Source organism: Micropterus dolomieu, linkage group LG18, assembly GCF_021292245.1.
Source record: "Micropterus dolomieu isolate WLL.071019.BEF.003 ecotype Adirondacks linkage group LG18, ASM2129224v1, whole genome shotgun sequence".
Lineage (NCBI taxonomy): Eukaryota > Metazoa > Chordata > Actinopteri > Centrarchiformes > Centrarchidae > Micropterus > Micropterus dolomieu.
In genome coordinates, this window is record NC_060167.1 from 35958132 (window position 1) to 35982205 (window position 24074).

At 39.4% G+C, this 24074-nt stretch overlaps 1 pseudogene; it reads left to right on the top strand.

Moving 5' to 3' along the window:
* Positions 1–24074, top strand: part of LOC123987107 — a 185103-nt pseudogene that overhangs the window by 91970 nt on the left and 69059 nt on the right.

The window sequence follows — 24074 nt, forward strand, 5'->3', positions numbered from 1 at the left end:
TGTCTGAAGTGTGTTTTCTAAAGAAAAATGCCTAAAGTCTGATGTTTTTTGTTAAATTGCAGGTACAATGTGGATACCAGGAGCTCCAACCTTTCAAAACATGTAAGCAGCCATTGATAAATCCCATTAATATGCTCCAAAAAGACATGTGAACTGGTATGGAGGACTGAAACTGGCAAGAGGCAATAAAAGTAATCAGACGAGTTAAAAATATAACTGAATACATGAATATAGAATACTGTTGGCTTAATAACTAGACTGTAATGTAAAAAGAAAAAAAGCTTTATAGGTTTCCGTTATCTTACAGTCAGTTGGTTAAAAAGAGAAAAGGTATAATTTCACCAAGTAGTTTTGGTGCCTTTGGTGTACAAGGGCTTTTTCAGTAAAGGAGTGTGGATATGATTTGAGAGATGTTTGTAAGTCGACAGTACTAAAATGCCAAAAAGGGATTAACAGGAGATGTATTTCTATTGCTGGGGTTCAATTATGAAACAATGTAAATATAAATTTAAGAATATTTAACTCAATTATGGTTTTCAAAAGAATGGTTTATGCTGGTTATGCAAAAGCTAGTTTTGAGTGTGAATGATTTTTTAGCTAGCTCAAAGTGATGTAGAATGTAGGCAGACATTCTGGCTGTGTCTTAATACATAGACTGTTGACTGAATATATATATGTATATATATATAATAACTATATTACTACTTATTTATTCATGTGTTGAGTATTTGCTGCATTTTGCTCCTTAACCTGGCCTCTGGAGTACTTTGAATTGAGTTGAAATTAAATTTATTGAATTCAATTTCAAATAAAAACAAACTTTGATAGAGTACCTGCAATGTAGAAAGTATAAATAAAATCAAGAGGATAACATGGGTTTTAACTTAAATACAACATGCTATGCTTGATTACAGTAATTATTAACAGTAATTATTAGGTTGGCAATGAAGGCATTTGACATCAGCTCAGAACTTTTGAAGCTTTTTTCATTGAATCTTTTCAGATTTTCCTTTAACTTGTGTCTGCCTTTCTTTATTGCATTGCCCACCTGGATGAGCAGAAGGTAGGCTGACATCACATTGTATCCCTTAATTTCATTCTTTCTTCTTATCTTCTGGACATTTCTCGAACTGAGCTGAAATCTTTACACTGTGTCAACGTCCAGCTGGACGACCTTTCATGGTGTTTCTGTGACTGCTTAACTGGTTTATATAAAAATTAAGGGAGTCGCATTGTACCACAGATAATAGATCATCTGGGCTGGATTGCAAGTAGAACAGAACAGAATGTTTTCTGTCTTTCTCTCAGTCACCTGTTCATTTCAATGCCTTTTAGGCAGCTCCTCTCACTATGTTATCAATGGGGTAAGAATATCTTGATATTGTATGACCACCTGATAGGAATACATATTGTTTAATGATTTACACAAACTCTCTGTGATTGTTTTAAATAAACAAAATGCAATGTTACATTTTGAATGAAAGTCTGACTACTAAAGTAAATGAGTAAGTGGATGAATGAGAAGCTGCAACAAGAAAATAAAATATCAAAATAAAAAATGTCTCAGTTTAATCTATACAATGAGAATGTAAATGTAAAATTGTACTTTTCATGCAATGACCCCATTAAAGCAAACTTGTAAAAAAGGTATTAAAATATCAGTTTCAGTGTAGTCCAGTATTGGTAATGCTGTAATGATGTACAGAGACTTTGTTGTGCAGTATTAACTGTGTGCTGGTCTCCTCTCCTCTGTGAAGGACTTCCTGGGTCAAATGTTCTGTACGCTGGGGGAGATCATCGGCTCGACAGGCAGCAGGCTGGAAAGGACACTCTCGTAAGTACAGCATACCTTCAACGTGACCAGATATCAGATAAGCACCCAGGTCTCTCTGTGAAGTCTGTGCAGGACATTGATCTGAACAAAACATTCTTTAATGTCATACACAATGCAAAAACAGCAGTTCATTTTGTACTATTGTAGATTCATTAACTAGTCACATAATTTGTATTGTATTTTTTAAGTTTGGCATTCAATTCATATTGTGGAACCCCATATAGTAAAACAGAAAGGAATTCAATCAAAACTTGTATCTAGTTACATGAATGAACATAAGAGGGCAGAGTCAATTGAAGTTTTCTAACAACATGACTTTATTGATCAACGTTAACTTCTTTTAACATAACTAATGTACTCATCCATCCATCCATCCATCGTCAACCGCTTACCTGCGCACAGGGTCGCGGGGTAATGTACTCATTTAAACCCAAAATATGATCTTTTCCTAAATCTAGCCAAGTACTTTTGGTGCCTAAACCTAACCAAACTGCCACCGTTCACAACATTAACCATGTGTTTTTAGCAAGCTGTATTTTGAAGGTAATCATAATATTTATTATTGCTAACTTTACAGCAGAGTCCTGCACATACAAAACGGACGCTAAGGGTTACCTACACCATTATAGTTTGAATCTTTCATGGGTGAAGGTGGTGTGCTTTGTGCATTAGAAGTCCGCTGATATCAACAAGACTATGAGTCCACAGCAGTTACCAAAGTGGGTGGATGACACAAAATATGATCTTTCCTGTTATTTTATTTTACATTACCAATAACATTTTGTCTGATAAAAAATTATGTTAAAGGTTCAGTGTGTAGGATTTAGTGACATGTAGCTGTGAGATTGTGAATTGCCACTAACTGTCCAGTCTGCCACTGCCCCCTACCCCTTCAAAGAGCGTATGACAGCTACGGTGGCTGACACAGCCCAAATGGTGTCTCTTCTGAGATAGCCAAGAGTTGCCAGTCAAGAAATGAGGTTTCTTTAGGTAGATATATTAAGGAATTACATTTACTTAACTATTCAGCAAAACCACATGTTATTGTGACTTGGCCACTGGAAAATGTAAGCCAAGAGTGTGAAACACTGTTTCTGCACCACAGTCCATTAGGAACCACACATCAGATATAGTTTATACAAACATTGACAAGGGAAACACATTAATTCTCTCTGTGATTATGGACCCTCGTCAAAACTGCCCACCAGCAATAATATCTGGCCCTCTGCCAGATTATGGTGCTTTGATAGCAGCAAAATATAAATAAATACTTTGATAGCGGGGCTGAAATAGATCTCAGTCACGACAGCAACAGTAACTCACATAATATGCTCTTTAGTGGTTTTGCCTACAAAATAAAAGCGCAAGAACGTTTTTGCAGCACTGTTTTATTTTTAATTGAGAGCTTTTACTTTGAAATATTCTGACCGAAATTAAAAGAGTCTGTAGCCTGCTTGAACCACGTCTGAAAGAGCCGTCAGAAAATGTGATTCCCCTAAATATCCTCTGCCTGGAGATACTGGGGACACACACTGCAGCACATGCCATAATGTGAGCCTGAAAAACTGGTTCTTGCTGAATCCATTTGTTGAAGAGAGAAAAAAAACTGTCCCAAGGTGGGATCAAACTCACATCCTCAAGGTGAGAGTCCTGCAATTTACCATCTGAGCTAAGCAAACACTGGGTCAAAGGTATGCAATATTATGTGTTATATTCTCAATCACCATCTAATGGTTGAAATGGCTGCTATATATTATTACTACTTCTTCTTCTTCGAACATACGTACGTATTCAATAGTGAAGAGTGTCTGCACTGCATGAATTCTCCCAAAAGTAGAACAAGAAGAACGTAGTGACGAAACGCGCTCTGTAGAGCAGTTTTTCAGTTTTCGGCTTGCTGTAGAAACATGATGATGCAACATGGCGACGTCCATGTAAGAGGGACCTGCGGTTATGTAGATAGAAATGGCTCATTCTAAGGTTAGGAAAACATAATACATAATATGTAGGGTCTTTACACTCCACTGAAAACATAGTTATGGATCTTATATTGCATTTCTGTCAATAGATCCTCAGAAATAGAGTTTCTGTTCAAGTTGTAAGTGCTTGAGGATGCATTATTATGTTGTAGTTCAAGTATTTATTTATTTAATGTTTATTTGACAGGGACAAATGCATAGAACATTGCTTTATAAAGAATACAAAGTAGATGCCATGCATACAGGTTTCTAGCCATGACTAATTTGCAACCCCTGTCCCTGGTTAGGCTTATAAAAAAGTATCAAAAGTATGGTAAATTTGAAAGACAAACATGTGGTATCCTGATGTGACTGCTTGCCTTCACCTCAGCTAAAGGTTTAGAGGTGCTGCTGGCCATAGAAAATTAATGGCTCATAAAATAACATTTTCCTTTCTTTAAACCTGCAGTGCGAAACATTTGTCTCCAATTCTGGCAGTGAGATAATTACACAAACACTGTGCTTATGACGTCCAGAAATATCCAGCCATCTGGATGAAATACGTTTCTGCGTGCATGCCGGCAACCTTAATTTGTTTCATTTGTATGTCATTATTGCAACACCTTAAATATAACATTGGAAGAAATACATTTAACCAATTAACGTACTTCATTTTATTTATTATTTACTTAAAGTTGAATATTTATCTGCAAATCCAAATAGAACGATAGCCTGAAACTGTGTTAACAGAAGTGTTCCTTACATGCAGTGATGTCCTCTACAGGATTTTGTCTTTGATGTTTTTGATGGAGTCAGCTGGGATAGGCTCCAGCCCCCCTAACCCTGTACGCAGGATAAGCGGTTGACGATGGATGGATGGATGTTTTTGATGGAGTGCCGTCTGAGGGCCCGAAGATTTTGGCCATCCATTGGTTTTTGGCCTTGTCACTTGCGTAAAGAGATTTCTTCTGATACTCTGAATCTTTAACGATATGATGTACTGTAGACAATGAAATACCCAGATTCTTTTCAATTTTGCATTGAGAAACATTATTTTTAAATTGTTGCACTATTTGCCAGGAAGCCTTTCATAGAGTGGTGAACCCCTCCTCAGCTTTACTCAGCTTTTCTGGGATGCTCTTTTTATACCCAATTAATGTAATAACTAATTAATTGTGGGATGTGCCTTTATCTCATCCTTTCCTCTTCAAACAGGAGGTTCTGGACTACAGGCTGAATGTGAAAATGCACAGGCAGCCCCTTCAGATAGCATTAAGGTGTCCTTGAGCGGGGCTTTTACCCTTCAACTGGAGCTCCTCAATGGCCAGTACTGGAAAGCTGTGGTTGTATTGGGAAGCACCAAAGTGTAAATTTGGCCTGCATACTTGAGTACATACATTACGAATTACACTGGTGATATAAAAAGGTTAAAAACAACCCTCTGCCACTCGAGGTATTGTATTTTGCTACAACACCAAATACTACTGTAAGAAAAATGTGACCCAATTCTGATGAAATTGAGTGTCACCTGTCTGTCTTTGATCAATCAGTCATCATCACTCGGCCGCTGACAGCAGGTCTGACAAAGTGGCAGCTTTTCTTCCCACCTTGGAGGGAGCAGAGGAGCGAGCGGTGTGTTTGCCTGAGGCTGACAGCGTCAAACAAGACGAGAGGCTACTATTTCACCAAGCCTTTTGTTTATATGTTTTAAAGGGCTGGAGGGCTTCTACATGTTCTGCCTATAATGAGGCGGTCATCGTGACGGGCTGAGCAGCCATGCGTGTGTGTGTGTGTGTGTTGTGTGTTTAAAGCATGTTGGCTTGGTTTTTGAGGTATTATTTCACAACGGACAGGCAGAAAGCAAAGCGAGATTGTCTTTTGTCAGGTTGTCTCTTCTGTTTTATTGGAAACATGAGTGAGTGAATGAAATCCCCATACTGCACACTGTAAACTAATATAATTGATTGGTGTAAACCTTCCGCTAAAATGAAAACATAAACAACCTCAAGGAGAACCCCTCTTCAGAGTCATAAAGCACACACATAATGATCAGCCACCTATAAATCATATTTCCAGTCTGAGACCCTCAGTTGGTCATAGCCATTTGGGCTGCTCTCATTTATCTTTGTTCAAGCCTGCGGGAGCATTCCTTAATTCAGACAGCTTGTCAATGAGAGGGAGAGCCTCTGATGCCCTTGGATGTGTGTGTGTGTGTGTGTGTGGTGTGGGGGGGATTATTGGTTGTTGGTCCCATCAACTGAGTCTATGTGAGGGATGTGGGTTGTGTTACTGAGAGGCAAATTGTGTTCCGAGCAGAGAAAGGTTATTGATTGCACGGGACTGCAACCTGGACAGAAGTCACACTCACACAGACAGCCAGATAAATCAAAGCAGCTACAGTGTTCACATCAAACGGAGAAAGAAATGCTTAATGGACAGAGACATGCACAAGTCATATTTGTTCAACGTCAGTAAACAAATTTGACAGTTACATGGCACAAACACTATCATTTAAAAGCTAGACATTAGCAGTGTTTTGACTGATCTCTTACAGTATTTGTAATGTAACATCTGATGTTAGGAGTTGTGTGTAATGCCATGCATAGCTTAAAACTCTCTTTTAAACTGTAATACTGAAATACAGCCATTAGTATTTGCCTACAACCCCATGTGCCTCTTCTTAACACACCTCCTGCAACATCATTCTGGCTACATTGATTAAATAAGCTAAGGCATCCATGTATCACAAGATAAAAATCTTGTATCTTGTATCTTAAAACACATGAGGATACATGACTTTGGGCTTGACCACTGGATACATATCTTGACCAATAACAGCTGCATCTCAAAGGTCCTGTCCTCATAATTGGGCTGTCTGATATGAACACTGTTATCACTTTACATGAAGGAAACTCTTGGGCGCTTAGATGTATGTGTAAGTGGAAATGGTCTGTACTTGTAAAGCGCCTTTCTAGTCTTTCCAACCACTCATAGCGCTTTAACGCACTAGCTAGCAATAATAATAAATAAATAAAACAGCTTAATCTGTTGAAAGGCAAATGTATGAATGTCTGTGTGCCAGGTGACCATGTGACCTCTGCTTCCATGGCCAATTGTATTCTGGACTTACAGTATCTGTATTGGACACAGAAAGATGACACTGATGTGTATCCTCTCATCTACATATTTAACATTTTGGATCCTAATAAGATGCTCATATTCTGATTTCATAGACATGCATGCGTGTGGATGACTCCAGATTCCCTCATCTTTGATTTGTATTTACACAAGCTCTCATTGATTTAGCTAACTGAAACCTCTATACAATGCCAGAATGTTTGCTGAGGTCACAATGCACACACAAACATCTACAGTTAAAAGACTTTTATTTCAAAAATGCTGTCAGGAACGTAAAGGAGGAGGAGAATACCCATGGCACAATGTGATGTATTGTATTGACTTTTCCGTTTAAAGCATACACACCTGAAAACACACACACACATAGACACGCAAATTATAAAAAGTATATTGATCCTCTTTTAATGGCAGACAGGTTTCCAAGGCAACTGAGAGTATGAAGTGTACTTTATGCTTTGTACTGCTGAAAAATCCAGCTGGGTGAGCCATTTCCTCCATGCTGCTCTATTCTCCTGTGCTTAAGATGACATCAGAGCCACGGTGAGGATCTATTTTCAGATATTGGGTGGGGAGAGGAAGAGAGCCCTGTGGCATTTAGCTCGTGAAGGACAGGATTATGAGGGAAACCCACCTCGAGCACCGAGTCACGACGCACACTCGTCTGTTTAGGCAGCTTAAGTGCTCGCATGCTGAAAGATGCGTCTATAATAGCAATCACCCACCTGCTGACCTAAACTGAACCGCCTCCTGCGCTTTGGTAATGTACTCCACAATCAAGCTTTGCATAAAGTAGTGTGGCTGCTATGGCACTTGACACATGACCAAGACCCAGTGGAAAAAAGGCGTATTAATGATGCTGCAAGTGAAATTTTAAGGATTTTCAAACATGAACAAACTATAATTGGGCTGACATGGTTATTGATGATAATTTGACAAGATTGACAAGATAATTTACTTGAATTTTCAGACATTTCTAGTCTCTTTTCTTTTTTTTTTAACAACCATACATCCATTTAAATGAATGACTGCAGAGATATAAATACAGTATAGAAGGTATATAGAAGACATTTTAATGCACAGCAGCGAACAAAGAGGATAAGAACTTCTGGCAGAGTGTTTATTTAAGCATGCGCTGTAAAATCACTCTAAAAGTCATGTAAATTGTCTAAATGTGCTGATCACCGTGAGATACTGGATCAGTGAGGCTCAATGTTCAGTTTTCAGACATTTTCATGAAACAGCTAACAGTAAATAAAATCAGTCTAAACTGGTTATTGAATCCATAAGTTACTGCAAGAGGACACCGATAAGTGACGTTTACAGTAAACAAGGTCCTTGAGACACAAGTATTGAAAATACTTTCAATAATATAGAATAATAGAAATTAGGAGAAAATTCCACTGAACTGATGATCAAAAGTCCTTTTAAAGACCCTAATGACTTGGTTTAAAATCTTACACATTTCTCTATAACATTAAAAATACATCATCCAATTTAGCATTGCACCCCAATAACACTGTTGGACTAAAAAATAAGTAAATAGTAAAATAAATAATGTTTAAAAAAAGAAGGGATCAAAGTTGATGGAGCCAAACCAGAGAAATCTTCTTTTTATTACACGCAATCTTATAAATAAGTAAATAAAACGCCTTTCATGACGCTCAAGGCCACCTTACATTACAAAAAAACAACAAGCAGCAACAATAAAAGAAAGTATCATAAGAAAACATAGCATCAAAAAAATAAAACATAAGTAAAACATCAACAATCAAATAGAAATCAGTGTTGCACATTATTACAGTGAGTATTCTAGTTTAAAAAGATGAGTTTTAAGAGCAGTTTTGAGTTTTGTAATAAAGTCTAGAATACGGATGTTTCAGAGAGTTTCAAAGTTTGGGTGCAGCGTAGGAGTAGGTCCTAATACCCATTTTACTAAGGTTTATGGTTGGTAGTGCCAAAAGACTTGCTGTGGAAGACCTCAGGGAACGAGATGGAGTGTAAGTCTGAATGAGGTCAGTGAGTTAACCAGGAGACAGATTGCAGAGAGTTTTGAATGGTAACAGTTATATATTTTATAATTTCAGAAAATGGTATAGACTAGGCTACTATATAGCTTACCACTAGTAGGCTACAATATTAATTCCAGTTGGACAAAACAGCTGTTTCATTTTGGTTGTTGTTTTTCTTCATTAAATTATTGTGCAAGAAAAATGCTCTACATGGTGGTCAGTCTTTGATTTTTTAACGTTAAGTACTAACTTAATCATAACCATTCATGCAGAACAACCAGTTCAACATTTCAAAAGTTTGCTGATTGCTGTCAACAAGGGTATCACTTTGTGTTGAAAAGTGCTGTGGACATAAGGGCTCAGATTAGGGGTGTGACAGTAGACTTGGGTCACAAGACCAAGACGAGATGATATTTTAACATTATTTTGAAGAAATATGTGATGCTGAAATGTATGCGTGGGCAGTGTGGGGGTCCTCCCCCGTAAGATTTTGAGCATTAAACTTTTAAGAGTACTGCATTCTGGAGACATTTGGAGACCAATTGATGGTGGACATGTCTATTTATATGAAGGAAAACCAAATCTGGCTGCATGAAAGGCACCCGAGCTTCTCCCTCGTCTGTCTCTGCCAGGGAGGGGAGAACGGGAACAGATGAGCGTCACCCAGAGAACCAGATATGGAGAGGGCAGAGAAGAGTACCAGCAGCTTGTGAAGTGCCGGTACGCAAGAAAAAGTCCCAGCAGGCCAAAGCGAAAAACTTCAAGGTGCTGGTATTGCGTACTTATTGGCCCACCTCAAGCACTGGTTGTCATCCATGTCTGTATATCATATAGACAGGCAGTAAGGGTACTGGAGGGGAGTGTGGAACTGGGGTTTTTGGACACATGAAGCTGTGTATCGTCAGCATAACAGTGAAATTGGATGTCATAGTGCCAGAAGATGTTAGAGAGACGAGGTAAATGATTAACAGAAGTGGTCCCAATAATGACCCCTGTGTTACTCCATGGTGAACTCTGGAGGTTTCTGACCTGTAGATTTGAATTTTAACAAAGTTTGTCTTTTTTGAAAGGTAGGAAGCAAACCACTGATAAACAGTGCCCCCAATTCCAATACGTGCCAGATGGTCTATGAAGAGAGGATGTGAGAGAGTGTCAAAGGCTGCTAGGCAGTCCAGGAGGGTGAGAATGGAGAACAGACCAGAATCTGCTGAACGGAGGAGGTCGTTGGTGATCTTAACTAGGGCAGTTTCTGTGCTAAAGCCAGATTGGAATTTTTCAAGGAGATTATTTTTATTGAGGTAAGTCTGTAGTTTTAGATATGAATGATAAGTTGGAAATTGGCCCGTAGTTGCAGTCACAAATGACTGTGGTTGCAGGCAGTAACATTGAACACAGAGGCAAGATGCTCATGAATTGCAGTAATTTTTTAGTTAAAAAAAGTCAACAGTGTAGAGCACTGTTCATTTGAAAGATTATTGTTCATATTAGTTCCAATGGTTTGAGTAGGGACGGTATGGGTAGATGAGACACCCAAGTGTTTTCAGAGGGGCTAAAGTATCCAGTGCAGAAGATAAACTTTCATTGTAGTAGTCCATTAGATCCAGAGGTGAGGTGGTGGGTGGTGGAGCTGGGTTGGAGGTAATTAAACTGATAAGGCATTCTGAGTGCACATTTCTGTGTTTCGGTATGATATGATAGGATGCGCCTTTGCCTTACTGAGCACTTATCAAAACCTGGTGCCTACATTACCCACAATGCAATGCAACTTAATAACCAATAGTTCAGTCAGAGATTCAGGTATGTTATGCTAGTAGTGGCTAATGGGGCCTGGAGCCTTAAGCAGATTTGAGGAGTGGGCTACAGAGGTCAGGTAAACTCATTCTCTTTCTATTGCTACATCCCCAGAGCTATTTCAGTTTCAAACTAGTAGTCATCACTGATTCAAACTGATCAAACTTGAGGTGAAAACTTTGTGCACATAGTACCCCCATTACTTACAGTAAGAAGTGGATTGAGAAAATATATTTTTCATTTTCGCCTTTGATATGTTTTTTTTTAAGTGAGTGTGCTGAAATGGTCTGGATTTTTTTCTATATGATTTTGAATCATGTTCAAATAATCAAAATAAACAGACATACATTTCAGAAAAAAATATAATTATATACAGTATATAAACCTATGATGGTTTAATTTCACTGTTGCTATTTTTACTATACCACCTGCCGACATCAAGAGACGTCTCAGAGAGCCATGACCTGCAATGATTGAATGGTATCCATAGCAACCAGCATCACCGGGTCCACCAGCGAAGTCGGTGTCTGTGAACATGGACGAAGGGCATTTATGACTGTTTTATATATAGGGTCAGTGAAATATTCTCCAACTGCCTCCAATCTATGTGCATACAAAAATACGTAATTTTTTGCTGCTTAATTTATGTCTTTCCTTCCTCTTTCTTTTTAACATGACCACAACTAGGGCTCTCCAACAATTTCTCCTCCGCTGCCTCACACATTACAAATTCAAATTGGTTTGAATATGGAGAGGAATGAGCCGAGCCTGTGCCCATGGTTTGTATTTACAGTGCAGTGAGTCTGAGATTCTCTCTGCTGTCAAATGCGAAGGAGTGAATAGTGGAGGGGGGTGACGGGAGGTCTTCAGTCCTGTAATTGATTTGCTCTGTGCCCTCCTGAGCTGTGAGGCCTGGTTCTGCAGATATCTGTTGACACATGGCCCCTCGCTTGATTCCACTTTGGTCATCAAATGGAGTTTCTGAGAAAGTTGTGCCATTCAGCATTCATCTGAAACTTGACAAAAAAAATATTAATGAGCAGTGGACATATAAGCTGGCACACATTATTAACTTTTGTGCGTAATGAGGGCTTTGCATCTCAGATGTAAATCTCTTTTTATTGGCAGTCTATCTGATTAAATATTAAAAAGCCATATGTAGATGGATGCTTGATGTTCTTTCCATCCAGCATGCCACTGATCCAGCAAACTGGCATGAGCTCAGCTCTTTGATCAATCCCTATCACTCCTGCCTGTTAACAGACCCTTGCATTGATTTGTCACTTCACTCCATGGCACCACTGTTTTTGGCCCATCCAGTGTTTAACAGCGGCTCTGTTCATTTGACAGGAACTCTCTCTGAAAGCTTCTGATTCAAATGTGAAAGTAACATCAAAGCATGTAGTTTTTCCTTTGAAATGTTGGATGAGTTTCAACAGTGGAGGGAGTTGTGAGTTTTGATCACCTGTGCGTCCGTGTGGATGTCAGAGTGGTATTTATTTTGAGGTGTTTGGAAAGGAGGTTGCCATGGAAAAACTGGAAAGATGGAGAGACTGGAGTTCCTTTGTGGAGACCAGAGCTTCCCCTGGAAGTGGGATGAGCCCATGGGGACTCTTGGGCAGAGGTGGAAAGAGTACAGTAAAATATTGTACTTAAGTAAAAGTACTGTTACATTGATGAATTTTTACTTAAGTACAAGTAAAGTTACTGGTATAAAAATCTACTCAAGTAAAAGTGAAAAGTAGCTCATTTAGAATGTACTCAGAGTAAACATTACTTTTTTTCCTAAAATAACTTATTTGTACTCATTTAATATCTTATTTATAGGCCGACTTATTATACTTATTTAATTAAATCGCAGTCTTTTACGATTTGATGAGGGCACAAAGTTAGTTAGTTTGATAGAAAATTTGAGAGAAAAAAGAGACCTGTATGTTATAATGAGAAGTGTTGTGAATATTTTTGCTTCATCATGAAACTATGGCGGAACAGATTAGACTAAGGCGGGCTGCACTGGGCTGGGAAAATGGGAAACACTTGACTGTGCATGAAGTCACATCCCTATTTAGGCTACATTCAAACAGGTGGTAATTTTAATGGGACTTTATGGGCGTTAGCATAATTAATTTTTTATTTTCATAGTCATAGCATAATTAACTAGTTACCAGCAGGTTGCTAGTGCCAACCAACATTAGCAATGTCATGCACCGATGTCTTTCTGGCTAATTTGAGCAAAGCCTCTTCTTTTACCAACTACTTGAGGAAGGATCATGGATCATGCATAAAATGAGGAGCATCAGACTTCATCCAGCCAGAGGGAATGCTCACTGACCGGCCACAGCGCGTCGGGCCACTCCGCGACCTCCTCTCTCTGCCCCTTTCCACTCCCTCTCACTGCGGTCTGTCGGCCTCTGGCTGGATGAAGTCAGAGGCCCCTGTTTTACGCAAGATCCATGTGCTACTGCAGCCGGGGACTCTACGCAACAAGAGTCACAGTCAGTCCTGTCTTTGAGGCTGTGATTTAAAATGTAAGTCAAAGTCAAGTCAAATTTATTTAAGTGTAAAATCACCAGCTTTGCTGTCCCAGTACACTTAATAGAAAATAGAGACACATAAAGTTTGCAGAATTGGATAGATAAATACACACATTAAAAAACAATAATAAAAATAATAAAATAAGACAGTTAAAATGTATAAAAATTCATACCCTAGCCCAGACTATAAGCCTTCTCACAAAATAAAGAAAAACCATCCCTAACTACAAGCTTTACTAAAAAGAAAAGTTTTTAGGCTACTCTTAAATACGGAAATGTTGGTTGATTCCACAGCCGAGGTGCCTGATGGCTAAAGGCTCTAGCTCCCATTCTACATCTAGAGATCCTAGGCACAACAAGAAGCCCTGCATTTTGGGAATGCAGTGTTCTAGTTGGGCAGTATGGTGTAAAGAGTTCTTTCATAGAGCATGTTGCCTGACCATTAAGGGCTTGTAGCGAAGTACAATACTTCAAACAAAACATACTTAAGTAAAGGTAAAATTACAGATTATAAAAGCCATTTTAAAAAGTACAAGTACACAAAAAAAATACTCAATTACAGTAACGTGAGTAATTGTAATTCCTTACTTTCCACTTCTGCGTGTGTGGGAAATTGTTTCAGGGTGGCGGTGAACCTCCTGGAACTCTGTTTCCAGGATTCTCACCACTCAAGATTTGAAAGTAGAGCTTAGTAGTCAGGGCCGGATTATCTTTTGGCCAGAAACCAACCTGTAGATACTCTACACTGGAACACTAATTGCCCCAGGTTTGCACCAACTGCATCAGTCTTCTCAGCAAATTCCCTAAAACAACATTCACGTTGAGTGACAAAGCTCTCTATTGGCCTTAAGAATTTTGACCCTTGTCTGTCAGGTGATGTTGTAGAGCAACAGAGACCTCAGGGGGAGGAGGTTGGTGCATGGCTGGGTCAACAAAGCATTTGATAAAACACATTTTAAATAAATTTGAAGGACTTGTTGGTCTGTTATTTTGTGATAATTTTAGGACTGTCCCCGACTAAAGATTTACATAGTCGAATCAGAGTTTTCAAGTCTTGCCTAGTCGACTGATAGTCGAATCATTTGTGTGTTAATAATAATATTCTTTGTGAGTTTCATCAGTGGTGATAAATGACCTGAATGACCTGAACACCGGCGCAGCGGGTGCTCTGTCTCTCTTCCACTTCTGCCACACACAAATACACTCACGCTACGCCCACACAGTGACGCCCGCTACCTTAAGGATTAGGGTTCAAGATTTATTAAAGCTACTACTTTTTTTTTACATTTTTATTTACAGCATTATAAGTTGAAATTGATATTTTAAAAGGCTATATATTAACTTATTGGGAGAAAACCAGTAGTCCTATGTAAAACCAGATGATGAGCAACCCCGCATAGCCAAAATGGTTTGATCCTCGTTCTATAACGCCTCTGCGAAGGTTTGACTGTGAGATTGGCAGTTGAATCAGGCTCCGCCCATTAAAGCATCGAATCTTCAACATTCATCATTTTATAACACAATCTGTTTTAGAATCTTGGGCCCTCAGGGCCCCTGAAGGTCTGCGCCAGCAGGGCAGTTGCATGCTTTGCCTGGCTAGTAATCCATCATTGTTTATGCTTGCTTCTCACTTTATGTGTAAAGTTTATTTGACCAGGTTTTTGCCACAAAAGTTTTTGATAGGTTTTTGGCAAATCACAGTGGAGCTTCCAGGCAAACTTCACCCTCATTGGCATAAAGTAACGCATGGTCACCTTTCAACCCCTCCCTTTTCTCAATCCCAACTATCCCACCATGCTTTGAGAGGTCATTCACTAACATCCCAAACAAAACAAAGAGCTGACTTCTCCTTACATCTTCACTAAGGATGGGGATCGATACCTGGTTCTAAAAGGAAACGGTTCCAAACTTTCTCAAAACCAGAAAATCAGGAAGGTCTGAGCTTTTCGATACCGCTATCGAGACTAGCGGGTCCTATAATGTAACGTTTTGTCTCGAGCGTCAAATCTGATTTAACTTGAAATGCAATGAACTAGTGTTATGAACTAATGTTTATTTATTGATGGTAGCAAAGCGCGGTATCCAACGTTTATCATCAGGCTGCAGCCTCTGCTGCTCTCTGTCCGCTCCTACATACACTTACACAGGCAGCAGAGAGAGACGCAGTGCCATCAGTGGTGGAGACTGTGAAGTTAAGTTAGCTTCAAACTACACAAGTTACCGACAGCTACGCTTGTTACTGTAAGTACGTGCAATAAAACCTTTTAAAAAAAAAAAGACAATACTTTATCAATACACCTGTGTGCAGGGTAAACATGTAGAAAGGGCTAATTTAAACTGCTCAGTATCTCATCCTGTTTGTTTTATACAAGCACAGCTAACGTTAGCTTAACATTAGCCAAATGTTACAAACACGCTAACGAGAAAGCTGTCTGTCTGTAGCATACACTGGTCTGTACTACTTAAAATTTGGCACATTGTTGTAAACTCAGTTGCTGGCTGAGACAAACCAGCTGCTCCTCCTTCTAGGAAGGACTGATACAGACTGAGGCTCCATCCACACTACTGCGTTTTGGTATTAAAACAGAGACTTTTTGCTACGTTTGCACCTCCCATCCAGACTAAAACGGCGAAAATGGAGACCTAAAACAAAGTGGTGCAAATGTGGCAAAGTGAAACACAATGCCACTGACAGAGTTTTTGATTTGGTATTTTTATTAAAATATTTTGTACTGTGCAAATAACACTTACAGCCTACACTCGTACTGGGCATGTCAGCGTTTACTTTGCGACGGCTCCCAGTCTGTCTTCCACCGCCACAGCTGCTTATAATTCCCGTGTTACATTCAGAAAAAAATTCTCCGTTTTAATTCTCCGTTTCTACACTAAAACAGAGTAGTGTAGATGGGCCCTGAGTTTTTTATTCTTTCTTTAGCATTGTGATGTCACATATTGACTTTATATACTGACGTTGCTGGTGTAAACATTATTTTTGCTGCTCTGGAAACAGCATTTAGTTGTATTTAAAATCTTCAATTAAATCCTATATATTTAATAAAAAAACAACCAGGCAGCTAAGATGCACACTTCAATATTTGTTTATTTATTGCAAGTGATATGTCATCTCAATATATAACAATGTTATCACACATTGAATATTTTCCTCATACACTGTAGGCCTACCTCATGCCCGTTGGGTCTGGTCTTACCAAATAACCGTCACCAAATAATAGTAAAGTGTCGTTAGTGGAATCGATAAAGAATCGGATCGTTAAGCAGTCTCAGTAAAGGTATCAGTATCAAGAAAAAGGAACAATCCCCATCCCAGTCTTCACCATTTTTAAATGCATTCATTAACTACTCCAAGAGATCCTACAGACTCTGTAGCTGTGCACTCACACTGAGCACATATATTCTCTGTTAGCTTCCACTGTGGAGTAAAATGATGTGAAATTATTTCCTATGGCCATTTCTTTTCTTCAAATCTCACTCCTCTCCTTCTGTTGTAATAACCATTCATAGGTCAGTGTACCACCATCAATTTCTACCATGGCATGCCAGTTTATTTCATACATGCATAATTAAATCTCCTCCACTACAGAGGATAGAGTCATGTTTCAAAAATATAGCAAACATCAATTTACAGTAGGAATAAGCTGTCTGGGTGCTTTATTGAGATGTATGAGCCAGGGGGTCTAAACTAAATCAGCAGAGGAGGATGGTGACAGGATACCTCAGCACCACCCAATCGGCCAACCTGCTACTAAAACACTAGCCTGATGTTCAGAGCAGTTCTTGGATGACACACTTTGAACAGTGAATGTGTTATTGTTATTTTTTCATTTCCATTTTCCCTTTTGGGTTTAGACAGACACTGACCAAAACACACTGAAATGTGTTCTATTGGTCCTATTCAGGCCTTTCATGTAGATTGTGAACCTAAAACCCTTCAAAAAGTTATTACACTGACTCGCTGTGACAGACAGTTAAATCACTTCAGAGTACAATAGTCTTGACTCAAAATAGCTAGGATGCTCATTGTCGACAGGTATTCTTATTAGCTGCTTTGTCCTTGTACTCTCTCTCCTCAGCCTCATAGATGTGCAGAGCAGCATTGAGGCAACCCGCTGCCTCTTAAATTCCTGTAATTATGTTCCACATCGTGAGCGCCTCTTAGCCCTGATAAGATTAAGATTCAGAATAAATATGTCATGCTGGGATCCACTACTCCCCTCATTCACATCTCTCTCCTCCTGATTGTTTTCTGCATCTCATCACTGACCACTGGTTTTACCCTTTTAATTAAACCGTACCCTCTCTACATTTAAGAGAAATTGGAGTTGAATTAGCTGCAGATCATCTGAACTTCTAAACAGACAGATTTTTTCTATGTTCAGTAGTTGTATTGATTCTGAATGCAACATTGCACAATACATTGTGTCCCTCAGACACCGAAACATCCAAATGTGGTGTGCACCATTTAGGACAAATTTAAATTTTAAATGATGTCTTTGCACATAAATAATAAAACACAGGAAGCAGGGGGGAAAAGTGAATACAAACTGTGAAGGTGAGAGGAGGACAACCAACATGTTTTAAAACCTTACAACAAAAGAATACAGCTGGTTCTTAATCTATTCTACAGTCTTAAAAACATAATTGACTGAGGCTGTAATTGTCATTGCATTTAGTTAAAATATATGCATTGATACAGTATACACAGCCTTTGGTCATGGTGCACAAAGTTAATAAGACAGTTAAAAAGATGTTCACACATCTAAAACTGTTCAAACACCTAAAAATCTTATAAATATCAAGGTCCGTCAAAATATGCCCCCCTGACGTTTTTCTTGACACGAGGCCAGACAGGCTAAACAAATAGTGAGCATTAGAATCCGTACGGAACATTTGTAATATACTGTGTCATGTTCAGCACTTTCCGTGTCACTGAAACTATTTTTACATCTTGCCAATGCTTCTGTTCATGCATTTTTCTCCTTTCTGTAAACAGACATTTCAGTACATCAAATGCTCAGACTTGCATAAACATTGAACATAATTTCCACAGTGGGGTGTTTGATCTTTGTCCAAATAGATAATTAGCTGGAGATGCCATAGCATGCCACCCACCATCTCCCTGTCACACCCATGCTGTGAGGAGACACTGGCAAAGAAAACGGATCAATTTATACCAGCGGGCCCCGCTCCGGCTGGCATCAGTGATGGGAGGGATCTTGAGTGGTTCTTCAGGGTTTTTGTTGAGAGGCTTTTTGCCGGCATGGGCTATTTATAGCGGCATTTACGCGGCAGGTGATCAGCATATTTTATTTAGGCTCACCAACACTGACTGGGTGGCACTGAGGCTGGATGTTCCCTCATCATTGCTGTATCCTTCTATCTCCAGGTCATGTCTTAATTTGTGACATTGAAAATTTGGCCATGAAAGCTAAAAACAAGGGATGAGCATTCATCGTAGTAGGATTAATGGGATAGTACATGCTGCTGTCATTTGAGGAGGCACACGAGACAAAAGTTAAAGTTTACCAAGTACAAATCAATCCATACAGTTCATAGTTATCCAAGGAAGGATTTCTGACTGACTGGTTGGGGAGCTTTTTAACCTCTGTGGAGTCTAGCCATGAGGATCGATACTTCTGTTTCATTAGTGGTCCTGGCTGTCATAACAACGTCGTTATGGCCGTTAGAGCCACCTGAGGCCAAGTCTGAATGGCCATTGTTGGCAACTTCACCTGAGGCCAAGTCTGAATGGCCATTGTTGGCAACTTCACCTGAGGCCAAAACCTTTGTTTAGTTTCCTGGGAAGTGATGAAAGGACAGCATTTTGTGGAGCACAACTGGTGTCACAGACCCCCTCCTATGTTAAGCGACGGCTTCACCACAGGGGTGTAGACGGCTTCCCTGACACCTCTTTCAAACCATCCATCTTCTCTGTCTAAAATGTGCACCTGGTGGTCCTCAAACGAGTGTCCTCTGTCCTTCAGATGTAAGTAGACTGCAGAGTCTTGACCTGAGGAGTTGGCCCTTCTGTGTTGAGCCATGCGTTTGTGTAGTGGTTGTTTAGTCTCCCCAATATACAGGTCTGTGCATTCCTCACTGCATTGGACCGCATACACTAGATTGCTTTTCTTGTGTTTGGGTGTGCGGTCTTTGGGGTGTACCAGCATCTGTCTTAGTGTGTTCTTGGGTTTAAAAAACACAGGGATGTTATGTTTGTTGAAAATCCTCCTGAGTTTCTCTGATACTCCAGGCAGATATGGAATCACATTGTTGTTGTTGCGTTTGACCTTCTTCTCCTCATCCCCCGTAGTGCTGGTCTTCTTTCTGGATCTTGCGGCTGTTTTCACAAACGTACATTTATGATAAACAGTCTAGTTGCCCTTGATTTTAATCATTTAATGTTTTATATGATTATTAAAAACACATTTAACACTGCACTGCAGTCATTGCATAAATTATAGAAAATGAAATCACAGTGAAGCCTGATGGCTTACTTCCACTGTGGTCATTTTGCAATATCACTGTGAGCTAGTTAACATGCTAATGTAAGCATTTAGTGGTGCTTATGCTCAGCCTCACAGAGCCACAAGAATGGCTGCAGACTCGTAAACACCGTTCAGAGTGGATTTCTCTTGGTAAGGTGGACTGATTTTAATAATACCTGGGATGGACAATGCTTCTAAACCTGTCGGGAGGCTGGAGAACTTGTGTGTGTAATTTCTCATCTCCACCCCAGCCACAATTATAGACTGTTTTTCAGCACACTTACTGGTCCTCCAGTCATTTGAATCCCATCCAGTGCAATGTCCTTGTATTTTAAAGTAGATCTCTGAGGTTTTTTTAACTCGTCCTTCTACTTTATTTGTTTTTATCAGGTCAGTGTCAAACTGAGTAAGTCAAAAATGTTTTTGCTAATCTGATAGTTGGAAACTTCACCTTTGGGAACATGACAACAGGAAAAATTAGTTAATAGTAATAAATTAGTTCCCATTTATTTTTAGGTTTAGATTTTGTCAAATCGGCACCATTAAAATATGGTGAACTGGCTGTTGGCAGTTCCTGTTTGCAATGTAATTTCTGTTATTTAAAATGGATGACATTCTCACCATGCTGCCCTCTCAGCTTCATCTCATTCATCAAACATTACATTCAGTTTTTCCTTTCTGTCAGTTATACTATATTGTGGCCTTAAGTCTGTTTTTCATGTGGTCTATATGCCAGGCTCCCACAGTGCTGTTACGATTACACCTCCAAACAGCTTGTGTGGTTAAATGGGAGCTATGACACTGAAACTCCTTGCCGTGGCATGTGTATGTGAGTGTATGTGAGAGTGTGTGCCTGAGCTCCTGAGCACCCATGGAATCAGTACTTGCAGTATGTGTGTGGGTGAGTGATGCTGTGTACCTGTCCCTGAAATGTTGAGAGGGATAGGTCATCAGAGAAGAACAAAATAGCAAGAGCAAAGTTTTTAGCAATAAAAGAAGACAATTTGCGGAGGGATCAAAGAAAGTTTCAGGAAAGTGAATTAAAATATTTTTTTGAGAGAAAAAGGAGAGTGCTGGAAGGCCTTCAAGTGTCTACTTTGCCAAGTAATATTTTTCTTTCCCCCAGGCTCTCTCTCTTGTGTCTTTCTCTCTATACCTACATCAGAACAAAAGATACCTTGCCAAGTGGAAAGCCCTTGAATCTGAGCTGTTTTTTTCTGATCACACAGGGTCTGTGGCTCCATCTCTACTCTCTGTTTTTATCTCCGATGTATTCCTTGCTGAGGGTTGCTGTAATGAGCAAAGCATAATTTCTTGTCTGTGACTATTCATGAATAAGACCATATGCTAACTAGAAATAGCTTGTCATTCCAGACAGGTGGTCATTACGTAGTAATCCCATATGGTATGGGGTATGTCTTATACAGAAGCAGAAGGTAGCCTACCTTTTCAATGAGATGCCTTTTTAACACGTAGTTAACATTGTAAAACAGTCCAGTTTGGTTAGGTTTAGCCAAAAAAACCATTTGGTTAGGTCTTTGGTGTGTGTGTGAAAATAAGTATGTTATGTGACATTTTACATTGTAACATTGTAACTTGAATTACGAAAACTCTTGACTTTTGGTTTCACACAGGACACCAACTCCCTGTCTACTGCCTATCCACCCAGACCACCTTCCCACCTACACTTTTTCACTCTGTACACTAAGCAGTGTTGGGCAGTAGCGTTACTAGTTTAACTACATTTCTCAGTAGCTTGGTGGTAGCGTGGCTATTTTCTGAATCAAATAGCTTTTCAGTAACAAAGCTTTTTTATTGACCGAGTAGCGCGGTAGCGTCCACACACGCTATATCACGTACCGATCCTTGGGCTGATGTCTGCGACTTTGCTGCAGGGGAATAAATACACGTGCGATTGAGTTTACTTTCTATTGTGATAGTTACTGTAACACCTCTTGTGAGAAGGATCAGGGTCCAGCCTGGACAGCTCGTCCTCTAGTGTTGAGGAAACTTTGATATGTAGTGGCAGAAACCTGTTTCCATGAGATGAGATCTCTCTCTCTCTCTCTCTCTCTCTCTCTCTCTCTCTCTCTCTCTTCTCTCTCTTTCTTGCCCATTGCCATGAATGTTTAGGTTGCAATGTTGCATATAAACAAGTATAAGTATAAGTAATTAATAATGTGATCAATTAAGTTACTTTATATAAACAATGGTTCTCCGTTTGTTTCTTCTATTGCTGGAATGAAGTTAGTTCAATATAAACTAGGCCATACTGTATGAGTGTGAGCGTGAGTGCTTGTTTATCTATATGTGGCCCTGCGATGGACTGGCGACCTGTTCAGGGTGTACGCAGGATAAGCGGCTGACGATGGATGGATGGATTAAAAATTTTAAAGTAGCTTAGATGTAACTAAGCTACTTTTGCGATGTTGCTGTAGCTTTGCTTGCTACATTTCACTGCGGGGTAGCTTCTGTGTACTGAAGCTTCATTTAATGTAGAGTAGCTTGTAGCTTAGCTCACTACATTTTCCAAGTAGCTTGCCCCAAAACTGATACTAAGCCACCTAAATTCTCATACAGATGCTAAACTTGTTCTTCATTATTTTGTACAATCACTTTAAATTTTACTGGTCATCAACTGATTCTGATCCGTTGTGTCGTGTCTTCTTAGAGCTTCACAGCATGATCATGAACAATGATCCATGATCATTAATTTCAAGAAAATTCAATTAAATCAATTAATTATTTAGATGTTTATATAAATTCACCATATCAAATTAACTTTTTGCCCAAAAGTTTTAATTTAAAAAATATCTTTTTTAACAAAGGCAATTTTCAAGGGGTTCATAAATGCCCCGTTGCTCCGCCTTCCCACAGTGGTCCGACAGTAAAACCTAGGCTGTAAAGCAATCTAAAAAGAAAATTATTTGAAATGATCCAGCTCAGATTGCTATTTTTACACCAATTCATATAAAGTATGTGAAGGCTAAAATGAATGAGCTCCAAGTGTGGCTACATACTGGGTTAGCAGTGGGAAACCCTGTTCTGTATCTTCCTCTGTCACTCTTTCCATCACTACCCTCTGTACTTCACAAGAGCAGCTAAAGGAGGTCAGACTTTCTCTAGAGATTTATTTCTGTTTCCCCAAATCCAGCCAACAGCTCCAGGCCAGCACCCTTCAGTTAGTCCAGTCCATTGATTATTTATAGTAAAGAAAACATAACTGTAATATTACTTTATATCCACAAAACCATGTTCTTGCCTCTCTTAATTAACTATCCTAAAAAAAGCCTTGATAAATATACAATAAGCTGAGCCAGAGCAAGACTTCTTTTTTTCCCCCCTCTGTATTGACACTCGTAAGAAGTTACCATTTACCAACTATCCTTGAGTGCAATGAGGGTAATAATCATGGCAGGGATTGGACCACTCACTGATGAACACCCTTGTTATTTCACTGCCCCTCCTAGATACTCAACCTCAGTCCTACTGGCCATTTATTATTAAAGGCAATGTAATAGCTGCTCACTGGACTTTGGGTCTAACCTAGATAGGATTGCTGTCTCAACCAGTGCTCTGTCCAGACTGCTCAGTTTGGATCTGAGCACCACACCACTCATATTATAAGACAATATAGCAATGTGGATGCTTATTGGATTATTTTCTTATCGTTATTCTGAGCGATTCTTTCAATTTGAGAGCATGACGTTTTGATTTCACTTTGTCTTTGTCACGTCCAGATTTTGTAATGTTTTCCCTCAAAAGTGTAGTGTGCGTGAGTAGTTCAATGAAATAATCCCTGCCTCATTGCATTGGCTTTCCTTCTTTTTTAAAGAAATCTTTTGGGCCTTTTTTTGGGCCAGGACAGTGGATAGTGAGAGGGAGAGTGATAGGGGGCGACATGCAGCAAAGGGCCACAGGCTGGATTGGAACCCGGGCCGCTGCAGCAAGGACTCAGCCTTTATAACACCAGAGTGGAACACTGAATTTCTTGTGAGATTAATAAAGTCTTCTTCTAGTACACAGGGCGTGCACTCTAACTGAGCAAACTGCACTCCCGCTTTACTTCTCATTGCATCTTGTACAGGTTACTCTTTAACAGAGTTTTTCCACGGCTTTAATATATACTTCCTTTGCGTTCATTATAAGAACTTTTGGAAAAAATGGGACAGAACTAAATAAGTAAAAGCAAAGTAAAGCGGAAACACCCGCGTCGAGGCTCGGATCATTTCAGTTGTCAACAATACACCTGACATTCTGCTGGTATTTTGACAGGGTTATGCACTTAAAATCACGGAGAAGAGCAG